At 42.0% G+C, this 24510-nt stretch overlaps 1 protein-coding gene across 2 annotated transcripts in view; it reads left to right on the top strand.

Annotated features, from left to right (window-relative positions):
* The window catches only part of kcnj15 (potassium inwardly rectifying channel subfamily J member 15), a 176022-nt gene that overhangs the window by 60551 nt on the left and 90961 nt on the right, over positions 1 to 24510 (top strand). Inside the window, exon 1 of one of the 2 annotated variants that reach the window (XM_060833804.1) lies at positions 16654 to 16744. The exons of the other annotated variant lie outside the window; for it this stretch is intronic. The gene's annotated coding sequence lies outside the window, so the exon portion shown is untranslated. Of the gene's footprint in view, positions 1 to 16653; positions 16745 to 24510 lie in introns of those variants that run through there. 2 annotated transcript variants of the gene reach the window in all.

Raw genomic sequence — 24510 nt, 5'->3', positions numbered from 1 at the left:
ACTAAATGACAATAGTCTAAAATAACACATTAATAATGCTACAATATATGGCATTTGATACCCAGAGACTGAATTTCAGCTTCCTGCTCACCCCAAGGCTTGTGTTTGTACTGTAATGCATGGTTTCTACTCTTTTTTGAGGCCACTCCATTTAAGGTACAATCTACTGGATGACAGAGAAGGATCTTGTCTTCCTTTCTGCCTTCTCAGTGTGTCCTTATCACTGAGCATCAGCAGGTGAGTGAGTGTTCAGATGTACCACATAGCAATAAATATAAACTGCAGAGATTGTTATACTGGGATTCAGGTGTCAAAAAAGCAACAGATGTTTTTCTTCTTCAAAGTACTGTCCTGCTTAGTTAAGTGTGTTTAAAAACGTCATTATTAAAATATATCAGTTAAAAACAAAAGCCCAGTTTGTGCATTGATTGGGAGAATAGAATAAAATAGAATAGTACAGTCTTTATTGTCGCATATACTCAATGAGTATAGTGAAAAGTTTATACATCGCCAATTACAGCACTGACTTAGATACAAATGTAGCTAGCCACAGCTTTTTTTTAGTTATAAGAATTTAGACAATACAGTAATAAAATATCCAACAGTATAGAAATAAAAGACCACACTGGCATCTAGCTTCCAGTCCACACTAGGCCCTGGCTCTACACTGTACCTGGAGCCTGGAGGTTGCCATGCCAACATCAGGAGGCTACTGGAGGTGGCTGGGACGTTGCCATGCCAATACTGGGAGGCAGCTACGGGAGGCCAGGAGGTCACCACACCCATGCCAGGAGGCCGCTGTGCCAGGCGAGGAGCTCTCGTTGGAGGCTGGCAAACATTGGTCACCAGAGGCCGGGAATCATCACTGGAGGCCCGAAGTCGAAGAAAGAAAGAAAGAAGAAGAAGACGAAGAAGAACAAAAAGCACTGTGGAAAGAAAAAGGAAGAAAAGGGAAGAAAAGAAGAAGAAGAATGGGTGGAGTAGATGAGCTCCAGTTGGAGCGTACTACTCTGCTGCCACCTTGCAACTACTCCATCTCCATTGAGACGGAGACTCCTTATTCATGTCTCCTTTTGGTTCACTGTGATATCACCAAGGATGAAGATTGCTGCTAAAAAAGATTTAGCCAATTTATTAAAAAGGGAAATCATAAGTTCAAAGTGTTAAGGAAGCTAGTCCAAAATAAAGTAGATCAGGGGAATTTTGCTAATTACTGGTGAATATTTGTACTTTCAAACCTAATTAAAGAAGTTATCATGGAATTGTGATAATATATTATTTGCGTTCCATGATGAATAGAATCACAGAAGCAAGTACTTCAAGCCATTAAATCCAAGCCAATGACTTCTCCCCATAAATGAACTCCTGTAATCTCAGTATCCTTCTTCCTCCCTCACTTCCATTCATATTGCTCCTTTTTGAATGCCAACCTAACTTATTTTAAACAGATTTTTGATCTTGCTTAAATATCGTGGTGAGATACCCATCTTAACCACTCCTTGTATGAGGGTATTTTACTTACTTTTTAAAAAATAATCATTTTAAATCTGTGCTTTCACTTTACTATCTCACCAACCAGCTGAAACAACTCCATCCAAATCTTCCTTAACTGGAACAAAATCCTGAGGCCTGCCTGACCTCTCCCAAAGGGTTTCTGAGGGTAAGCATACCTCTCCTAACAATGTCCTGGGCCAGATGAAGGAATCTGATACCTTTTCAAAAGGCTACCCTGGTAAATGTGTTTTCATGAATAAGCATGCTTTCTGAATATTGTGAAATTTGCATCACACTTAATTAATTTGGCCTGTATACCTCTAAACTTTTCCAATTCATGAATCTGTCCAAATATCTTTTAAATGTTGTACCTGCACCTCCCACTTCATCTGGCAATTTATTCCACATTTGAGTCACCTTTTGTGGAAAAAAGTTTCACGCAGGTCCCTTTTAAAATTTTCTCCTCTCACCTTAAAGTATGCCCTCTCGTTTTGAACTCTCCAACCTTAGTGAAAATACACCTGCCATTCACTTTATATATATCCCTCCTGATTTTATAAACCAGTATAAGGTCACCCATCAACCTCCTATGCTCCAGCGAAAAAAGTTCCAGCTTATCTAGCTTCTCCTTATAACTCAAGCCCTCCAGTCCTGGCAACATCCTGGTAAATCTCTTCTGAACCCTTTCCAACTTAGTAATATCCTTCCCACAGCAGGGTGCCCAGAACTGTGCACAGTACTCCATAGTGGCCTCACTAATATCCTGTACACTATAACATGATATCCCAACTCAGACACTCAATGGTCTGAGCAATGAAGGCTAGCACAACTAATACCTTCTTTACCACTCTGTCTAACAGTGATGCAATTTTCAAACAACTATGTACCTAAATCCCTGAGTCTCCCTGTTCTATTACACTTCCCAGGGCCCTACCATTAACTGTCTGAGGCGCAAGTGAGAACTACAGATACTGGAAATTAGAGTCGAGAGTGTGGTGCTGGAAAAGTACAGCAGGTCAGGCAGTGTCCGAGGAGCAGGAAAATCGACATTTCAGGCATAAGCCCTTTGGCTTTTGCCCAAAACATTGACTCTCCTGCTCCTCGGATGTTGCCTGGCCTGCTGTGCTTTTCCAGCACCATACTCTCGAATCATTAACTGTATGAGTCCTGCCCTTGGTCATCTTACCAAAATGCAACACCTTGCATTTATCTAATTTAAACTCCACTTGCTACTCCTTGGCTTATTGGCCCAACTGACCAAGATCTCTTTGTAATCTTAGGTAACACATCTGAGTTGACTTTCAATCCAGCCCACCCCCATGAACAGATAATGGGAAGTTTGTACAGTCATTTTTAAAGGGCAAGTTTGTGAGGTTGAGGACTCTCCTACATAGACCCTGGGAAGCAAATCAGAGACAATCTGCTTTTTCTTTGGGGATTACATTTTGTCCCAGCAGAGGCCAATATTCCTCGTGGCATTGCTGGAATTGGTTAGCTCTGGTCATCTGTTTGGACCTGGATGGTGCTGGAAGTACGGTCTCAAGTGAATTAATAGCCCAATGATTGTCAAAGAGCCGATGGCTAACTTGCAATCTGGCCAAGCAGAGGCAGATTCAAGGCCTGAATTTAGGCCTGTGGCTGAAAGAATGATGGTAACATGAGGTTATCACTATTGGGTAAAATTCCAGAAAACATCTCCTTGATATTTTGTTATATCTTTATACACAGAAAAAAAAAATCCCATTTTACTTTTCAAACCATATCTACTTTCATTCCCATCTTTGATGTTCTATTTTCTGTACACCAAGATTCCTTTGCTACTCAACTAATTTCCTTCCTCTATTCTTATTCATGAATGTTGCTAGCTTAAACTGCAAATGCCATCAGTTTGACCACTCTGCAGACAGTATGCTGTCTTTCATTTTGTTGTCTCATTGGGGATTTGTACAAATGGCGAAACGTCATGCCAGACTCAGTTCAATTCCTGAGTTCTACTTCATGGTCTTACTTTACTCTGCAGACCCTCCCATTCTTCCTGAGCTGAGAAAGAAGAAACATCAACAATTGCACTTTTAACCTCAATACTGGCCAAGATGGTGAGAGTTGAGGTGTAAGTTCCACAAATACAAAAAGGAAGGTTGTAAAATAATTCACTTAACATCTTTATTTATTAAGCAAGCAAACAAATTTGCTATGAAATGGTTAACGCTAATACCATACAGTGTAATTTTGACTCTGTCCAATGAGATACCTATAGAGCCTGCAAGTACAGCAATGTGCCATAGAGTGTGCGATAAATTCGCCTGGTTATGATATCTCAATTTCCTGGGTTGAGACATTGAAATTAAATCGTTGGCGTGTTTGTGGCATGCTGAAGCTCATATTGGTGTGTGGTGGGGATTCATAATATAGTTGCATGCTATGAATAGTTATTAGCATAAAGTGTTTTAAAAATTTCATCTTTCTTTCAAGGTAAAGTCAGGGTTATGTTAGAATCTCCTAGCACCAGGTTCACGTTTGTTTAGAAATGGCACGCACTGAGTGGTTTTGTTGTCTCTGAGGTCAGTGTGGTCTTCCTCTTGAACTTGATGGTGCAAGGGAGGGGAACAGGAGAATGTCAGGTTTCAGAGAGACTCAGGACTGGCAAGAGCAAGTCAGTGATGAGTGTGGGAGTAAGTTGATGTGGGTCTTGAAGGAGTGGAAGAGGGATCTAGGAGAGAACAGAGCCAGGGCTGGGGGGTGACATTGAATTGATGTGGAACAGCCTGGCCATCAGGGTGTGTAGAGGATGGGAACAGTTGGTGAAGCTAAGAAAATGAGAGGACCCAAAGCATAGTGTTAGTACTATTCAGTTGTCCATTTCAGGGTAACGACTTGGCTGAGTCCTTACGCAGGTTTGAAGTCAGCAACAGTGTAATCAATGCTGCTGAAAATGATGTCAGTCAGTACCTTTTATAATGGGTAAAAGGGAGGGCCAGCTGAGTTTGCAAGGTCAATCCTATACCATAGAATGATTTGCACAATGCTGGACACAAAGGTGAGTGTTCAAGAAAGAGCAAACAAAAAAAAAAATCACAGCCTTATTTCTTAATCATTCAGGGGATGTGGCCTTTGCTGGCTAGGACAGTATTTGTAGTTAATCCCTAATTTCCCTGGAGAAGATGATATTGAGCTGTTTTCTTGAACCGTAGCAATCCTTGAAATATAGGGACGTCCACAGTTATAATAGAAAGGGAGTTCCAGAATCTTGACCTTGTGACTGTAAAAGAAGAATTATGTAGTTCCATGAAAGGGTGGTGTGTGACTTGAGGATGAATGTTTAGACGGTTGTGTTTTCATGTATCTGCATCAGAAGATGGCTGGGTCCAGGACACTACCCTAAGGAATTCTTGCAGAGATGTCCTCAAACTGAGATTATTGACCTCCAACAACTATGATCATCTTTCTATGTGCCAGGAATAACTCCAACCAGCAGAGAGTATTCCCCTGATTCCTATTGACTCAGTTTTGCTCAGGCTTCTTGGTTAGATGTGGCCTTGATGCCAAGGCCTGTCACTCTCACCTCCCCTCTGGAATTCACCTCTTTTGTCCATGTTTGAACCAAGGCTGTAATGAGGTCAGGAGCTCAAACTGGACACCACTGAGCAGGTTTTGCTGAGCAGCTGCTGCTTGATAGCACTGTTGGTGACCACTTCTATCACTTTACTGATAATGGAGAGTAGACTGATTGGATGGTAATTGGCTAGGTTGGATTTGCACTGCTTTTTATGTATACCCAGGGAATACCCGGACAATTTTCCAAATTGTCAGATAGATGCCAGTGTTGTAGCTGTCCAGGAACAGCTTGGTTATAAGTACAGGAAGTTTGAGAGGACAGATCCCCAATACTAGTGCTGAAATGCTGTCAGGGCCCATAGCTTTTGTAGTATCCTGTGCCTTCAATCATTTCTTGACATCATTTGAAGTGAATCAAATTGGCCGAAGACTGGCATTCAAGATGCTGAGAACTACTAGAGGAGACTGAGGTGGATCACCCACTCAGTATTTCTGGCTAAAGTGTATTGCAATTGCTTGATCCTTATCTTTTGCACTGATATGTTGTACTCCCTATTCTTGAGCATGGAGATGTTTTGGAGCCTTCTCCTTCAGTGAGATGTTTAATTGTCTACTACCATTCACAACTGGATGTGGAAGAGCTTAGATCCACTGTTTTAATGAGGTCAGGAATTGTGTGAACCAGACAGAACCCAAACTGAGCATCAATGAGCAAGTGGTACTCGAAGGCACTGTTGACTACATTTTCTATCACTTTGGTAATGATTAAGAGAAGACTGTGAGGGTAGTAATTGATTGGTTTGTATTTTTACTGCTTACGTGCACAGGACATTGTTGAACAATTTTCTTTCTTGAGTAGATAGCAGTGTTGAAAGTGTACTGGAATAGTTTGGCTAGTTGTGTAGCTAGTTCTTGAACATAAATTTTCAGAACTATTGTCGGAATATTGTCAGGATATACCTTTTCGTTATATAGTGTCCTCAGTTTCTTTTTTAGATTAGATTACTTACAGTGTGGAAACAGGCCCTTCGGCCCAACAAGTCCACACTGACCCGCCGAAGCACAACCCACCTCATGCTGTGAGGGAGTAGTGCTAACCACTGTGCTACCGTGCCACCCTAGTTTCTTCTTGATATCACTGTGGCTGAATTAAAATGGTTGAAGACTGATGATGCTGTGGACCTCAAGGTGAGACTGGGGTGGTTCATCCACTTGATACTTTTGGCTAAAGTTGGATGCAGATGCTGCAGCCTGATCTTTTAAACTTTTACAACAAAGGAATGTTCCTAATTCCCATGCCACTGTCATACATGCCAGCCATGAAACAGGCAAACACATTTAGCTCTGACTAAGCTATAATGAATAAAATGAAGCTAATGCAATGTGAAATACTGACATGAGATTTAAATTTATAAAACCATTCATGCCATCTTTATGCTGTTCATAGTTTTTCTGTTAATGGGAATGGAGTGGTGGCCAGATGGGGAGCCTCCCTGTTTAACTTGTTGCGAAGGTATTCTCAGTTCACAGCACGCTTTACTGAAAATCTTTTGTTGCCACCTGGTTACATGAGTTTCTCATGCATACAACCGTGACTTTACATTTTGATTTAAATCACGAGGGAAACAGCAAGACAAAAGGGAATGGAAATTGTGCACACTTCCAGTTATACCATCATGAATGATTCACTGTTGACAAAATCCACTCCCAACATATTAACCCTGAAATTCTATAGGGATCTGCTACTCTCCCGTTGGAGTTACTGGAGGAAAGGGATGTTAACTGCATGGAACCTCAGGGTATTTATACAAAGTGAAAATATTTCAAGGACAAAGTTGAAAATCACACAACACCAGGTTATAGTCCAACAGGTTTAATTGGAAGCACACTAGCTTTCGGAGCGACGCTCCTTCATCAGGTGATTGCTCTGAAAGCTAGTATGCTTCCAATTAAACCTGTTGGACTATAACCTGGTGTTGTGTGATTTTTAACTTTGTACACCCCAGTCCAACACCGGCATCTCCAAATCATATTTCAAGGACAGATGCATAACTGAGCCATTAAAAAAAATACATGCTGCTGCCAACCTAATTAAATTCATTGGCTGGCATGTGACAGAGTGCAACAATCCTAGCGTGAAGCATAATAGTTTCCTATTGTGGAAAGTTCCTCCAGAATAAAACCATTAGAATATCTGACATTTCAAAAAAGCTATGTGCAGGGAGGTATTGACTATCTATAATTATATAAAATGGCAATTGCATCAATCTAAATCTTTCCCAATAATTTTCCGAACATAAAAAAAAACCAGAAATAATGTAAACTGGGCTGCAAGTTTGCTATCTTCTGTTTTCTGCTATCAAGACAACATTAATCCCCAGGGTGGGGAGGGATGGGGAGGTGGCTTGGGACGGGGCTGGGTGGGGTGGTGTGTGGCATTCCTCATTGCACAGGTAAAAATGACAAAATGTTCTGTGACTTATGGTGCTGACTGTTACATCAGTCTCTATTTTCGCACTATATTCACCGGCTGGATACATTTTAATGTCAAACAGAAGCAAATGGAATGCTGAGGTCTCCAGTGACGTTAAATGGTGCATTTGAAAATGCTTCCATGTCATTTTATGCAGCAGTGGTTGAAACTAATATATGAACAAACAAACAAGGGACAATTGTAGGCCACGCGTCTCTCTGAGCTGCCGCTCCCATACAATAAAATCATGGCTAATCTGATCAGAACCTCAGCTCCACTTTCCCACATATTCCTGACAACTATTTTTCACTCACTCATTGCTGGACAACCAGAATTTATTGTCCGTCTCTAGTTGCCTTTGAGAAGGTAGTAATGAGCTTCTTTCTTGAACTGCTGCAGCCCATGTCCTGTATTTAGGCCCACAATGCCATTAGGGAGGGAATTCCAGCATTTTGACCCAACGACTGTAAAGGAACAGTGATACATTTCCAAGTCAGGATGTTGAGTGGCTTGGAGAGAAATTTGCAGATGATGTTCTACCGATGTATTTGCTGCCCATGTCCTTCCAAATGGAAGTGGTCATAGATTTGAAAGGTGCTGTCTAGAGGTCTTTGGTGGGTTTCTGTTGTGCACCTTGTAGATAGTACATACTGCGGCTAGGGAGGTGAGTTACTCGCCTGCAATATTCCTAGCCTCTGAGCTACTGTATTTATATGGCAAGTTTAATTGAGTTTCTGATCAATGGTAAGCCCCAGGATATTGATAGTGGGGGATTCAGTGATGGCAACACCATTGAATGTTAAGGGATGGTGGTTAAATAATCTCTTATTAGAGATGGTTATTGCTTGGCATTTGTTATTTGCTCAGCCTTGATGTCAAGGGCTGTCACTCTCGCCTCACCTCTGGAACTCAGCTCTTCTGTCCATGTTTGATTCAACGCTGAAATGAGGTCAGGAGCTGAGTGGCCCTGGTGGGAACCAAACTGGGCGTTAGTGAGCAGGTTATTGCTGAGCAGGTGCTGCTCGATGGCACAGTTGATGAGACCTTCCATCATTTTGTTGATGATCGAGAGCAGATTGATGGGGCAGTCATTGGCCAAGCTAGATTTTTTCTGCTTTTTGCTTAGAGGAGATACCTGGGCAATTTTTCATATTGCTGCAGCAGATGTCATTCCTTGTACTGGAATAGCTTGGCTAGGGGTGGGCATGTTCTGCAGCACAAGTCTTCAGTATCAATGCTGGAATGTTGTTAGGAACCGTAGCCTTTGCACTATCCAGTGTCCTAACATCATGTGAACTGAATCAGCAGAGTATGAGATGAGACTGTGATGGATAATTCACTTGGCACTTCTGGCTGAAGATTGCTGCGAAAACTTCAGCCTTATCTTTTACATTGATATGCTGGACTCTTCCATCATTGAGGGTGTGGGTATTTGTGGAGTTTTGTCCGCCAGTGAGTTGCTGAATTGTCCATCAACGTTCACGACTGGATGTGACACTTCTGCAGAGCTTAGATCTGATCCATTGGCTCTGGGATAGGTTAAATCACTTGCTGCTGATGCTGTTTGGTATGCAAGTGTCCAGCCTGGTAGCTTTATTTCACTTTTAGGTGTGCCTGGTGCTGCTCAGGGCCTGGATGGATAAAGTGTAGAGCTGGAAAAAAACATAGCAGGTCAAGCAGCATTAGAGGAAAACAGGACTTAATGTTTCAGGTCAGAACCTTTCATCAGGATGCCCTCCTGAACTCTCAAGTGAACCTGGGTTGATCCCTTGGCTAGATGGGAATGGTTCAGTGGGGGCTATGCTGGCCCATGAGGTTGTGAATTGTGCTGGAGTACAATCCTGCTGCTATTGATGGCCCACAGCGTTTCATGGATTCCCAGTCTTGAGCTGCTAGAGCTGATTGAAGTCACTTCCCATTCAGCCCAGTGATAGTTCCATACAACACAATGGAGGTTATTCTCACTGTGAAAGCAGCACTTTGTCTCCACAAGGACTTTGTGGTTGTCACTCTTACCAATAATATCATGGATAGCTGTGTCTGCAGCTGGCAGGTTAGTAAAGATGAGGTCAAAGTTTGTATTTCTCTCTTGTTGGTGCCCTAATCACCTGCTGCAGACCCAGTCCAGCAGTTGTATCCTTTAGGATCAGACCAGCTTGATCAGTAGTGGACATTGAAATGACTGCGTGAGTCCACCCAGTGCACATTTTGTTTCGTTGCCACCCTAAGTGCTTCCTCTCAGAGTTGTTTAATATAAAGGAGTACTGATTCATCAGCCCAGGGAGGATTGTTTATGGTAATTATTAGGAAGTTTCGTCCCCTTAGTCACAAAGAAGCTATCTACTTCTGCCCTAAAATTATTAAAGCATTCTGCTTCCACTGCTTTTGAGGAAGGGAATTCCAAATACTCTCAATCTTTTGTGAGAAAAAGTATTTCCTCATCTGTTTTAAGCGGGCACCTGGTTATATTTAAACTTGGATCCCTCGTTCTAGATTCCCCCAAGAGCAAACATCATTTCAACAGCCAGCTGACCGAACCCCCAAGGATTAACCTGATGAAGCATGAGAATATCTGCAAGAATCTTAGACCTCTGTTTGCAAATTACTTTAATAGTGAAGCGAGAAAAGAGCCTTATATTTATATAAAGCACTTTATACCATCTCAGAAGTGTTAAAGTGACTTACAGTCAACGAAATATTTTTGGATTGTCGACAAAGCTAAAGAGTAGGAATGCAAACGCCATTGTTACACACATTAACGTTCTAAGCATAGGTCAGGGACTAATAACTGGGTAATTTAGTTTTGGTGTTAGTCAAGAGGCACTTGTCAGCATGCCAACAAAGCAATTTCTCCTGTTCTTCATTAAAGTCGTGCCTAAGAATTTTTCTTTGCACCAGCCTGGAAGGGCAGTCAGGGAAGGGGTTTAACGCCTCAGTTGAAAGACAGCAGCTGTGAGAGTGCAGCCCTCACTCAGAACTGCACTGGAATAAGAGCTGAGATTTTGTGCTCATCTCTGGAACAGGACTGGAACCAACCACTGTCACTTGCAGAGATGAGAGATTGACCAATGAGCTCAGCTCAACACCAATTTCTGGTCTAGTAAGTCAATGCAAGACAAATCAAATCTATTCACAGAAAAAATAAAAACAAAGCAACTGAAGACCACTTTGCAACACTGATTTCCTTTGTTAAAAATCACACAACTCCAGGTTATAGCCCAACAGGTTTAATTGGAAGCACTAGCTTTCGGAGCGACGATCCTTCATCAGGTGGTTGTGGAGTATAAGATTGTAAGACAGAATTTACAGCAAAAGTTTTCAGTGTGATGTAACTGAAATTATACATTGAAAAATACCTTGATTGATAAGTCTCCCATCTGTTAGAATGACCATGTTAGTTTCACTTCTTTCATATGTAAATCACAAAACTTTTTATTAAAAGTTCACTTGAGAATGTAACTTTAATAAAAAGTTTTGCGATTTACATGTGAAAGAAGTGAAACTAACTTGGTCATTCTAACAGATGACAGACTTAACAATCAAGGTATTTTTCAATGTATAATTTCAGTTACATCACACTGTAAACTTTTGCTATAAATTCTGTGTCTTACAATCTTATACTCCACAACCACCTGACGAAGGAGCGTCGCTCCGAAAGCTAGTGCTTCCAATTAAACCTGTTGGGCTATAACCTGGTGTTGTGTGATTTTTAACTTTGTACACCCCAGTCCAACACCGGTATCTCCACATCTTGATGTCCTTTCTCTAACACATTAACTGGTTTAATTTGGATCAATCACTCAGTCCATTAATGGCCATAACCTTGATCTCTTGGAGGTTGTGAGGTAGCGGTGAGAAAAGCCATTTTTTTAAGTGAGGCAGTAGCAGACCTGATTCCTTCCGACTTCCTATCTCTGGTAGAATTATGTTTGGGCAGGTGTGTCAATGGTTGATGTAGTTGGAGGGAGGTGGATGGCTGGGGTGGGGGGTGCTACAATAGCTCTGTGGCTGACAGCGAAGGCCAGCGATGAACGATTCCACCAACTGAATGTCCTTTATTTATGCTACATTTGTGAACTCTAAAATATGTGAGTTCATTTTTTCAAACAACTATTGGTAGGTTTGAACAGGTAAGATCCAGTAAATAGTCAATGGCCTAATTACAGATACAGGTGATGACAAAACCATCAGACACCAAGCAGCAATCTTTTAACACTGTGTTCTCCCTAGAGCTCAATCACCTTCATTTGATGCTTTCTGTCATTACATTAACATAATGCCACTTGTTGCTGCTAAGTGTCTACCCTCCAGCTTTCAAAATGCCTGATCGTTTCTCACCAAGATGTGGAATAATGATCATGTTCACCTTCTCTTTAAAAGCATTTTACAGCATATCCCCTGAAGTGGCAATCGATGTGTAACCAAAAACCCCATTGGACCTGGAAATAATGTGATTGACACTTTGTTTCTTCAGGAGGCATGGTAACTCAGAACTTTAATGTGCTTTACAAAATAACTTTAATTACTGAAGTTCCCTCAAGACAGTAAAGCAATGGCAAACATTTATCATATTTATGACGGAGTCTCAGCAATCAATACATGAGAGGCTTTAACTATAGATTCTATGGCTTTATTTGAGTGGCAGTGTGGGAGGAGGGGGCGGTGGGAAGCGGAGTCAGTTGAAGGATAAATTTGAACTCAGTTTGGCAAGTAACCTTGAGATTTAATGGTGTGTGGTAGTTCACTGATTAACATGATTGCATAAAATTCTTTAGTGGCCTATTTATGCAGCCAATAACCTGTTTGAAATAAACAAAGGCATGAAAAAAATTGAGAACACAGTCACCACAACGCTGCCAAAGTTAACTATAATGTCAGCACACCGCAACAGAGGAATCTGTCCATTGTACTGACAGCTTTGAATTTGTACAATGTTTCTATAACATTCGATGTAACATATCACCAGAGAAAGTAACCTATTTCTTCTATTTATCAGCTGTACCTCTCTTGGACTCTGCATTTGGCTCAGAAACATAAATACCAGACCCATGCTAGGCAAGGCAGTTTTGTAGTGTCAATATCATTGATCTAGTAAACTGGACAGAAGTTGGAACCCACCACAGTAGCGTGTGGACTTTAAATTTCAAGGCTTTGTGGCATAGAAGTTGTATCCCTTCTTCACAGCCAGAAGGACTGGATTCAAGTCCAAACTGCCCGAGAGGTGTGGCATGATATATCCAACCAGGTTGAACATAGAACATAGAACATAGAACATAGAACAATACAGCGCAGAACAGGCCCTTTGGCCCTCGATGTTGTGCCGACCTATGAACTATTCTCAGCTCGTCCCTCTATACTATCCCAAAATCATCCATATGCTTTCTAAGGATTGTTTAATCTCCCCAATGTGGCTGAGTTGACTACATTAGCAGGTAGGGCATTCGACGCCCTTACCACCTCTGTGTGAAGAACCTGCCTCTGACATCAATCTATTACCCCTCAATTTGTAGTTATGCCCTCTCGTACAAGCTGACGTCATCATCCTAGGAAAAAGTCTTTCACTGTCTACCCTATCTAATCCTCTGATCATCTTGTATGTCTCTATCAAATCCCCCCTTAGCCTTCTTCTTTCCAATGAGAACAGACCCAAGTTTCTCAGCCTTTCCTCATAAGACCTTCCCTCCAGACCAGGCAACATCCTCTGCACCTTTTCCAATATTTCCACATCCTTCCTGTAATGGGGCAACCAGAACTGTACACAATATTCCAAGTGTGGCCGCACCAGCGTTTTGTAAAGCTGCAGCATGATACTGTGGTTCCGGAACTCAATCCCTCTCTGAATGAAACCTAACACACCGTATGCCTTCTTAACAGCACTATCCACCTGGGTGGCAATTTTCAGGGATTTATGCACATGAACTCCAAGATCCCTCTGCACATCCACACTACAAAGAATCTTTCCATTGACCCAGAACTCTGCTTTCCTGTTATTCTTCCCAAAGTGCTCACCTCACATTTAGCTGCATTGAACTCCATTTTCCACTTCTCAGCCCAATTCTGCAGTTTATTCAAGTCCTCCTGCAACCTGTAACATTCTTCCAAACTGTCCATTACTCCACCGACTTTAGTGTCATCTGCAAATTTACTAATCCATCCACCCATGCCTGCGTCAAAGTCATTTATAAAAATGACAAACAGCAGTGGTTCCAAAACAGATCCTTGTGGCACACCACTAGTAACTGGAGTCCAGACTGAATATTTTCCATCAACCACCACACGCTAACTTCTTGCAGAAAGCCACTTTCATACCCAAACTGCTAAATCACTCTCACTTCCTTGCCTCTGCATTTTCTCCATCAGCCTACCATGTGGAACCTTATCAAAGGCTTTACTGAAGTCCATGTACACCACGTCAACTGCCCTACCCTCATCTACGTGCTTGGTCACCTTCTCAAAAAACTCAATGAGGTTTGTGAGACACGACCTGTCCTTGACGAAACCACGTTGACTATCTGAAATCAAATTGTTACTTGCTAAAAAATATATATAAGAGCCAGGCTGCCATTCAGTGCTGTAATGAGCGGGTGCTACCTTTCAAACTAGACATTAAACTGAGGCTCTGGGAAGAATTTTCTTTTCTCAAGTCTAAGTCTGACAACATGGATCTATTGGGTATGAAAATGGTGCTCACTTCCATTTGGGGGTGTGGGGCAAGTTTTCTCTTTTGATCACGTGATTCTCAGCTCATTCTTTTATGCACTTACAAAGAGAATGGCAAGGGCCCCCACCACCACTAGTGACTTTCAACACTGAAGATCCGGGCACCATTAAGGGCAGTTGACCAGCCAAATCTCGCACAAATATGTAGACAAATCTCTGATTGCAGAGGGCAATAATTGCAGAAAAGCAAACTTTATAAAGTTCAGAGATGATCAAGCAAAAGTGGATCAGTTACAGCAACTTGAAGGAAAGCCAGTGACAAGTCAGTGGGAGACATTCAAAAGTGAGGTTCCATGGGCACAGTGTAGTCTGGTTCCCACAAAGAGAAAGGGTAGCTCCGCCAAATCTAGAGTCTATCAGGGGGAGCTGCTAAATATCATGCTCAAAGTAAAATAAAGTTTGGAGGAGTCTGTCCAAGTTTGTGTTGTAAATCAGTGCATGAGCATTCATCTGACTTAATGGAGAGGGTGGTGCGGACATTGGAGACCTAGGTCCAACAGAAGCCACAGTGGCAACAGGGTATGAGCTCAGATCTGTGCTCTAAAGATGTACCCTTGAGTACAGTGCATCAACAGCAATGTGGGAGGGAGACAAGGGGTACAACCAGGCAAGCTTCATCTGATGTTGTTCTAAGGGAGCCCTGTCTGGCTAGTAGTAGTTTGTCTTGCCACCAGGTACCGACATGGTTGGAAATAATGCATTAAAAACCTCAGCTAGTTGTGAGTTTGTGAGAATGTAGGTATCACAGAGGCTGTCTGAATAGTGTGTGACAAACCAGATGGATTTTGTCTGCTGAGACCTCATGTCAAGTGTATATTAAAGACTGCTAGCTGATCCTGAAAATTCTAATAGGAACATGTCTGCAATCGATAGTCCCTTAGTGGGTGGCACGGTGGCTAGCACTGCTGCCTCACAGTGCCAGAGACCAGGGTTCAATTCCCGCCTCAGGCAACATTCTCCCTCTGTCTGTGTGGGTTTTCTCTAGTTTCCTCCCACAGCCCAAAGATGTGCAGGTCAGGTGAATTGGCCGTGCTAAATTGCCCGTAGCGTTAGGTGAAGGGGTAAAAGTAGAAGAATGGGTCTGGGTGGGTTGCTGTACGGAGGGTCAGTGTGGACTTGTTGGGCCAAAGAGCCTGTTTCCATGCTGTAGGTAATCTAATCTAAACTGTGGAATCTTGCAAATGGAACAACTCATGAGCAATGATATCTTGGGCCACAGCAATCTTGAAGGCAACCGCATGACATTGCTTTGGGTTCTTGTGCTCACAGATTCTCATTCAACAGTTGGCACATAAAGGAAACTATTTGCTGGGACTCCCCACCCAACCCCCCACCACACACAGACACGCACACACACATACACTCACATTGTCTCTTGGTCAACTAAAGGTGGTTGCTGTGCATCTCTAATGCTCAAAATCAGGCCAACACTCATCATAATCATGATCTCTAGTTACCCAGATCCTGTGCCCATAAGTTAGTTTAATGACACTCAGTTTGAGTTCACCCAGAGTCCATATACAATAATTCTGTTATGGGCTCTTTTCCCACATCCACTTATTGATCCCAACATCTGGAAACATGTTTATTTCCACACCTTCTTACAAACATAAGCATCATTGTAGCTCAATCCCATTCTCCCTCAGGCTCCTTTTAAAAAGTGCCAATTAGCTCTGAATTAATGAAGTCTAGGTTTTATCTTTGATTTTGTGTTATTGTTAAAATGCATCACAGTGAACTGGTTGCCTTCAGATGTCATCCCATTTTTATTTACATTAACTTTAATGGTAAAAATCAATTCGCGATTCACTATGACGCATATTAGACTATCTCATTAAGTAAAAATCTGTTCTTTTATTAGCTCTCCTGTAACATTTCCTAATTTCTGTCTTCCGGTCCAAGTTAATTGTCCACATTTAATAGTTTTCTTACTGCCTGTCATTTCCAAAGCTCTCAGTATATGGTTCAAGTTCACCTCATCGTATGCATTGCAACAATTTCCAATTATAACATTGCTATCAAGCAATAACACACTTGCAGGGAAAGCTAGATAAGTGAGAAAAGAATAGGAGGATATGCAGATTGAATTAGATGAAGGAGAGTCATGTAGAGCACAAACACCAGACCGGGCCAACTGGGTAAAATGACCAGTTTTATTTCTGTAGATTCAATGTAATCCTGAGATTGATCAGAACAAAACAAAACTGCAAACATAATTCACCAGACTAGAGGTGGTAAAAGTTCGCATTCAGTATTGGGTACGGCCCAAAAGTGGTTCCATTTGAAATAAGTGGCAGCTGTTCCCGAATTCCACTACAGTGCGTAAAAATCTCATGAAACCTGACCAGGAAATAATGTAACAACAGTGTAATGGTTGACCCCAAAATTGAGTTGTCATCCCCTACCCGCAGGTTTTCATTTTTCACAGTCCTCTTAACAATGGACCACCATCCTGAACTGGATTCCGAATTGGCCAAGTATCAAGGTCTCACCATAAACAAGGTATAACAATGAGAACAATCGCTATCCGGTGCATGATATCATGTTGCTGATAACATATAATCTGCGCTCAGTAATAGCTTTGTGTGAAATAATTAGGCTAAGCTTGCTATTACTTTACAAAAAATCTACAGAAGGGTCTATTGAGGCAGATAATGCAGAGGCAAAACAGAAAAGCATGAAAGGAGAAATGTTGACACAGATATCCCAATGGCCAGAGAGTGGCTGAGTTGTGGGTAAGGGTCAGGGAGAATCCCAGTGCAGCAACACCATGAGAATTGCTCAGGGAACTCTGGTGAGCAATTCTGTTGGGTCTAGAATCCTCCTCCAATTCATTAATGTCACAGAATTCAGAGGAATCTGAACAATTTAAAGCTTGATAATTGAGCAGGATAAGTTAGAGGATTAAAAACCCACTCTAGTTGGTGAGGCTACACCTTGAATACTGTGTACAGCTTTGGCCCCAGTATTTAAACAAGAATATATTGGCATTAGAGGCACTTAAAAAGAGTTGAAGAGATTAATTTATCAAGAACAGCAAAACAAGTTAGTCTTTTACTCATTCAAGTTTAGAAGAGTTTAAATATACAAGATGCTGAGGGGCCTTGATGGGGGGAGATATTAAAAAAAAAGGAAAAAAGAACTGTGGATGCTGGAAATCAGAAATAAAAACAAATTGCTGAAAAACCTCAGCAGGTCTGGTAGCATCTGTGTGGAGGCAAAACAGAGTTAACATTTTGGGTCCTGTGACCCTTCTTCTGAACTGATTGTAACTAGAAAAGGTTAGTACATGTGCTAGAGAAGGGGAGGGGGTTGGGAGGAGTAGGTGGAGATGGAGTCCAGAGAGATATAAACCCACAAAGAAATGGGTCAAGGTCAGCCTAGGAGAATGAATAGCTGCTAATGGGCGTTGTTAGTGGCTGACATTGGGTTGTTTATGGTAGCAGCCCACATGAGGACAAGGCCTGGTGTAAGGGGGACATGGGAAAAAGTGCTCAGGCCCTAAAATTATTGAATTCAATATTGAGACCTACCTGGAAAATGAGATGCTCCTCTTCCAGCTTGCACTGAGCTTTGCGAGAGGGCTGCAGAAGGCTGAGACAGAGATGTTGGCTAGGGAACGGGCTGGTGTGCTGAAGTGACAAGCCACGAGAAGGTCAGGATCTTTTTTGTGGACAGAACGTAGGTGTTTGCAAAACAATTGTCCAATCTGCGCTTCATCTCTCCAGTGTAGAGGTTACCACATTGTGAGCAGCGAATGCAGTAGACTAGATTGAGTGAAGTGCAGATAAAGTGCTGCTTCACCTGAAAGGTGTGTTTGAGGTCTTCGATAATGAGGAGGGAGGAAGTAAACAGGCAGGTGCTACACCTTCTGTGATTGAACGGAAAAGTGCCAAGAGGGTGTGGAGTGGAGGAGGTGTGAATCAAGAGGTCTCAGTGGGAATAATTCTTGCAGATGTCTGACAAGGGACCCACAGGAGATGGCGGAAATGGTGGTTAATGATTCTCTGGATGTGGATGCTGATAGGATAGTAGGTGAGGACAAGGGGACCCTACTGATGTTATGGGAGGCAAAATAAAGGGTGAGGGCCAATGGGTCAGACATGGCTGAGGGTTCTGAGAGGGTCCTATGAGGAACTGGCACAGCATAGGACCTGAGGTCTGGAACAGATCAATTATGGTCTTGTTGAAGAGGTGGACAGACTTGAAGGGGCAAATGGCTTACCTCTGCTCCTATTTGTTTGGTTCTTATGCTTTAACTTCTGTATATTATCAAACTGAATTCCCAACTCATCACTGAACCCTACTCCCAAATATACCAATGGATTTCTGAAACACCACAGACTTGACAGCACACCGTCTAGATGTGAACTTGTAGCCTCTCCCCCTCACCATACCTGGCAACTCCTCCCAGGTCCAGATCTGACTCAAAACAACCCTCACTTTGACTAGACAACACCCACCCACCTGTAGACCTGCTCTCCCGACTTGACCTAATTCCTGGTCTAACTCATGCTCACTTTAGATTAAAGCATTCATCCACTTACTTAGCACATTGGCATCCGATTCAAATGGCATAGTACCAACTTTGAATCCTACTCATTTTATTAATCTAACATTCTAAACACCTCACCCACCTTGTACCCTTGCACCTCACTTATGTGTACCCTACTCACCCTCACCCATCTCCCACTAAAATAGCTCAACAGAGGCCAGTCACACTTTATTTACACTTGGAGTGTCCTTGACGCTGATCCAGCTCCCTCAGAGCCAGCTCTCAGAGTGAACAGAACCTCTGACACTTTATATCTGTCAGCCAGGGTTCCCTGAATGGTCCCAATGAGGGAACCCATATTCTATGACATCCAGCTGGCTGACCTCATTAAAATCAATACATCCCTCTGCCTCTGAGGCCAATGACATATGCCTTTTATTTTGAAGCCCCTCCTGGGGTTTTTTAGCATTGGGTCAGCTTCCTCCAACTCTTCCTCACATACAAGTGGTGTGTAAAATACAGAAGTTCATGTCTTACAACAGGACCGTGTCAAGAAATTCATTCTCCTCTTCAGGTGGCAAAGGCATAGACAATATCTGTCGTGTCCATCTCAGATTCCAAAGTTTCTTCAACACGGGGAGAACCCATGGGTTCAGCCAACCTTTCTGACTGTTTTGAGGAACCAGGCATGGTTTGTTCCTGGCTCATTTGGGGGTTCACAGCTTTCCAGTGGTCCACTTGTTTGTTCAGGAATGTCGCATCTGGCCAAACTTTATATGTCACTGGACCTGACTTTGTGTCAACCTTGCCTCTTACCCATGCTGGGGACCATTTCCATGGTTTCTACTGAAACGTCATCCTCTGAAGTAAACTCTCTCTCTCTCTTAGCACAGTCTTCCGTTTGGCACTGGCATTCCTGATGCTGTTTCTCCCTTCCCACACCTGCAGATCTGGGAAGATCAGATTTAACTTGGTGTGGAGTCATTTCATGAGCAATCAGCTGGGCTATCTTTGTAGTTGCATGAGGGGTAGTCTTACAATTGAATAGGAACTGGGACAGTTTGTATCAAGAGAAGCTGTAGGCTGTTTCTTTAAGCCTACCTTCAAAGTTTGGACTGCTCTTTCTGCCAGACCATTGGATGATGGATGGTATGGAGCTGTCCTAAAATGACAAATACCATTTGACTTTAGAAAATATTAAAATTCCCTGCTCCTAAATGATGGCCCATCATCTGTGAGCACCACTTTCAGGAGTCCATTATTGCAAAAAGATACATGCAGTTTTCTATCATTGTCTCTGTGTTTGACAAATGGATTTTGTGTACATCAAGCCATTTTGAGTGGGTGTCCACAATGACTAAGAACATTGAGCCCATGAAAGTAGCTGCACAGGTGACTCATATCTGAGTCCAGGATAAATGGCTAGTCTCATGAAATTGAGGGAGCTGCTGCTAGTAATTTCAGTCCTTGTTGGCCCTCTGGGTACTGTTCCATCAATGCAGATATGTCTGAATCCAATCCAGACAGAGCGTCTCACCAGCTTCTTCATTTTAGAAACCTCTGGATGACCCTGGTAGAGTTCAGCCAATATCTGGTGGAGACTTTTGCATAAAACAATCACTCTTGCTTCCCGTAATATTATGTTTTCCTCTATTGAGATCTGGTCTCTCAGGGTCCAAAACAGTTCCAATTCTGGTTGTGATGGCCCTTTGGTTTCCCTCATCATCACTAACTCTTCCAGTTTTCCCAGGACTGGATCTTTCAGAGTCCAAATCTGATATTGTTAGCTGTGGCTGAACGTGCATCCAGAAAATTAAAAACCATTGCAATCACTTCTAATGGCAGTACCACTTGCTAATGGGAGCTAGCTCAATGTATTTGCATTTGCTACTTGGCCTCTTGGATGGTGTTCCAATTTGTAATGATCTTCAATTGGTATTAGAGCCCTTCGCTGAATTCTGCCTGAAGCTGTGGGTGGTACTGCTTTGCCCTCTTTAAATAGACCTAGCAGAGGTTTTTGGTCCATTACATTTACAAATTTACATCCGTAAAGGTATTGATGGAATTTTCACAGTCCAAGTATGGTCGCCAAACCTTCCTTCTCTCTCTGGACATATTTATGCTCCACATTATCCAAACTCCTCTCTATTGGGCCACCTATGTGCTGATACTGCCTTGATGTCATACAGGAAAGCATTGCACATCATACTTTGTCAACATCTTAGAGGATGATAGCTATTTCTTCACTTGCCTGAAAGCTATGGCTTGGCTACATGACCATTTCCAAGGCTGACCCTTTTTTAAGAGCTGATGCAAAGGTGCCAGGATGGAGGCTAAGTTATGTATGAACTTTCCATATAATTCACCAAAGTGCAGTACAGATATGGGAGGCGGGTCATCTTGATCACTGTCACTATATCTTCCAATGGGTAGAAACCAATCTTGTTGACTCTGCAGACCAAGGAGGTCACTTGAACTGCCAAAAGCACACACGTTTCCCTTCTAAGGCATACACCTGCCTGGGAGAAATATCTAAAGAGTATCTCCAAATTGTCAAAGTGATCCTTATTGGTCTTGCCTGTTATTAGGACGTCATACTGATAAATGACAACTTGGGGTAGACCTTGTAAAATGTCGTCCATCGTCCGCTGAAAAATTGCACAGGCTGATGATACCCCAAATGGAAGTCTTGTATATTGGTACAAACTCTTATGGATATTAATTGAGCATGACTTCTGGGAATCCTCCTCTAACAACAAGTACGCATGGCTAATGTCCAGCTTCGTGACAGACCAACCTGCCAACTTTGTGTATATATCCTCTATGTGAGGGATTGGGTATTTATCCAGCTGTGAAAAGCAGTTTACCATTTGGTTAAAATCTTCACAAAGGCAACTTGACCTTTCAAGCACATTGGCTGAGACAGGTACTGCCCATTCCATACACTGCACTAGTTTGATGTTTCCTTCGCTTTCCAGCCTCCTGATTTCTGCCTCTATTTTCTACTATAAGGCAAATGACAGTGGGTGAGCCTTACAGAACCATAGAATTGTTAACATGCAACCTGGCCTTGGCTCCTTTGATTGTCCCTCGATATTCTTGAACAACGTCCAGATATTTAATTAGGACCAGACAGTTTTCTTCGAATTGAAAAATGTTGAACTACTCTAGGTTAATCATCCTCAATCATTTTCACCCCATTAGGCTTGCGCCTAAGCTTTTTACTATAATTAGTGGGAACTGAACCAGCTGCTTCACACAAGAGACCTGAACCAAAGTTGTACCCTTAATCTGTAAAGGTTCCCCAGTACAGGTTCTCAGTCCAGCTGAGGTCTTGCACAAACTTAATGGTTGGAATTCAGAATGAAATTTTGTTCCAGACTAGTTCCACAATCGTTGAATCAGGCACACTGATATCAATCTCCACTACTTGCCACATTTTCCACTGATAAAACCAGTTGTAGTGTATGTTGAAGTCCAGTTGGGCTTCAGCTAATAAGCGCTTTTGTAATTACATCATTAATCCCACAAACCAAACAGTCTCTCAGCATCTCATTAAGGGTTAAACCAAAGTCACATGCCCCTTGCCAGTCATTTTAACTTTGTCAAAAATCCCAGTGCGAATTCCCCAGGTTCTCAAATTGCTGAGTAAAACTGATTAGCATTCAGAATTTGAGAAGGCTTGGGGTAATAATATTTCTTAACAAAATCCATCAACTCTTGTAAGTTTTTAATATCTGGTGCCTCTGGGAAAGTTAGGCTCCTAATAACTGAAAAAGGTGTGGGTCCACAAGCTGTCTGGAGAATTACTCATTGTTTTACAGCTGCACCAATGTCATTTGCTGATAGATTTCAATGCCAACTTCCCACATTATCCCCAATCCCTTGGTGTCAGCAGCGATATCCTTTAGGTTTTCTCTTGTAGATACAGACAATATCCAGGCTTGGGTTAAAGGTGACAAATAACATTTGCAGTACACAAATGCCAGGCATTGACAATCTCCATTCAGAGACAATTCAAGCATCGCCCTTTGACATTCAAGAGTATTACCATCATTGAATTTCCCCACTATCAATATATTAGGAGTTACCATTGACAAGAAACTTATCTGGTCATGCCATATAAATTCTCCAAAGTTTGTTCGATAGCACCTTGCATTTTGACCACTTACATCTGGAAGGACATGGGTAGCAGATACATTGGAACACAACCACCTGCAAGTTCCCTTCCAAGCCAGTGATTTGGAAATAAATTGCCATTCCTTCACTGTTGCTAGGTCAAAATACTCGAATTCCCACCTTAACAACATTATGGGTATATACCTACAGCACATGGACCACAGCAGTTCAAGAAGACAGTTCACTGTCACCTTGTCAAGGGCAATTAACTGTGGGCAATAAATGCTGGCCCAGCCAGCGATGCTCACATCCCATGAGTGAATTTTAAAAACTTCACTGAAACAAAGCTGTTCATATTTTGGTGCTAATCACAATCAGACACAGGCTGGGACCTGGCATGGAAAGTGGAAAAAACAACACATACAATCAGTAATATTTCTCTAAGGTTTATGTTGAGGGACATGGTGACATATCTCATGATTCACACATAAGCCACTAACTACCCTGTGTACCCCATTCTTTCAGAATTCCTAACACACAGCCCTGACAAAAGACCATGAGTACAACACAGAATCTCCACCTTCTCAGAGTAACTTGAGATGGGCAATAAAAGTGGCCTTGCCATCCATTGTCTCAATCATTTTGGGTCTAAATCAATATATATGTAAAACAAAACAAAATTATACCTCTTTGGTAGTTATAAGCAGCAACATGGCAAATATTTTGGAAAAAATTCCTCTCGTCAACATTTCCATATGACACTATTAACATATTTCCCCACAACTGCCTTTGATTTTGCATAAAATATGAGTATAACTACAGATGCTGAGAATTTCCTCAGAGATGTTCCAAGGTTCATTGAAAGTGATTCCAGAGACCATGCCTACCCAATTTCACAACTGCAAGAGATGTGCTTGACAATAGCACGAGGACTGACAGTGTAATATTCTGCTCTTTGAGCAATACATGTTAGAATTATAATTCATACAGTGTATAACAGACCCTTTTGCCCAACAAGTCCACACCGATCCTTTGAAGAGTATCCCACCCATACACATTCCCCATTATCCCTGACTAATTCCCCTAACCTACGTATTCCTGAACACTGTAGGCAATTCAGCATGGCCAATTCACCTGGCCTGTACATCTTTGGATTGTGGGAGGAAACCCATATTTTATGTTAGGGAAGCATAAAAAAAACTCATCAATCTCAGGTGAAAATAGGAATCAACAGGATTGGTTTTGCAACTTGCTTCTTCTGTTACAGCTGCTATGTTACTCAACTACGCACTAAAACAAAGCATTATAATGTGTACAGCAACCTGGAAGTTCTTTATAATGCTGTGTTGTTTACCATCTGAACTGCATGTGGATTGCAAAGGTGTAATTTCATCAAATGCAGCTTTTTATGACTCAATAAGTAATTGTTATAGCTCACCTGCTTGATGCAACACTTTGAGCCTTCAGTTAAAAAATAGCCCTGAGGACAAGCACAATCAAAACCACTGTCTCTAAAAATTGTGAAATTCAACACATATTCTAGTTTTCTCTGGATTAGCCTTGTAGCTGACAGGATCACAGCACTAATGGAATCTAAGTTAAAAATCAGGTGATTGTAACTTGATGAACAATCATCTGATGAAGGAGCGTCACT

This window comes from Hemiscyllium ocellatum, chromosome 12 (genome assembly GCF_020745735.1).
Source record: "Hemiscyllium ocellatum isolate sHemOce1 chromosome 12, sHemOce1.pat.X.cur, whole genome shotgun sequence".
NCBI lineage: Eukaryota > Metazoa > Chordata > Chondrichthyes > Orectolobiformes > Hemiscylliidae > Hemiscyllium > Hemiscyllium ocellatum.
Note: the sequence above shows the minus strand (reverse complement) of the source record. Positions and strands in the feature narration are given on the sequence as shown.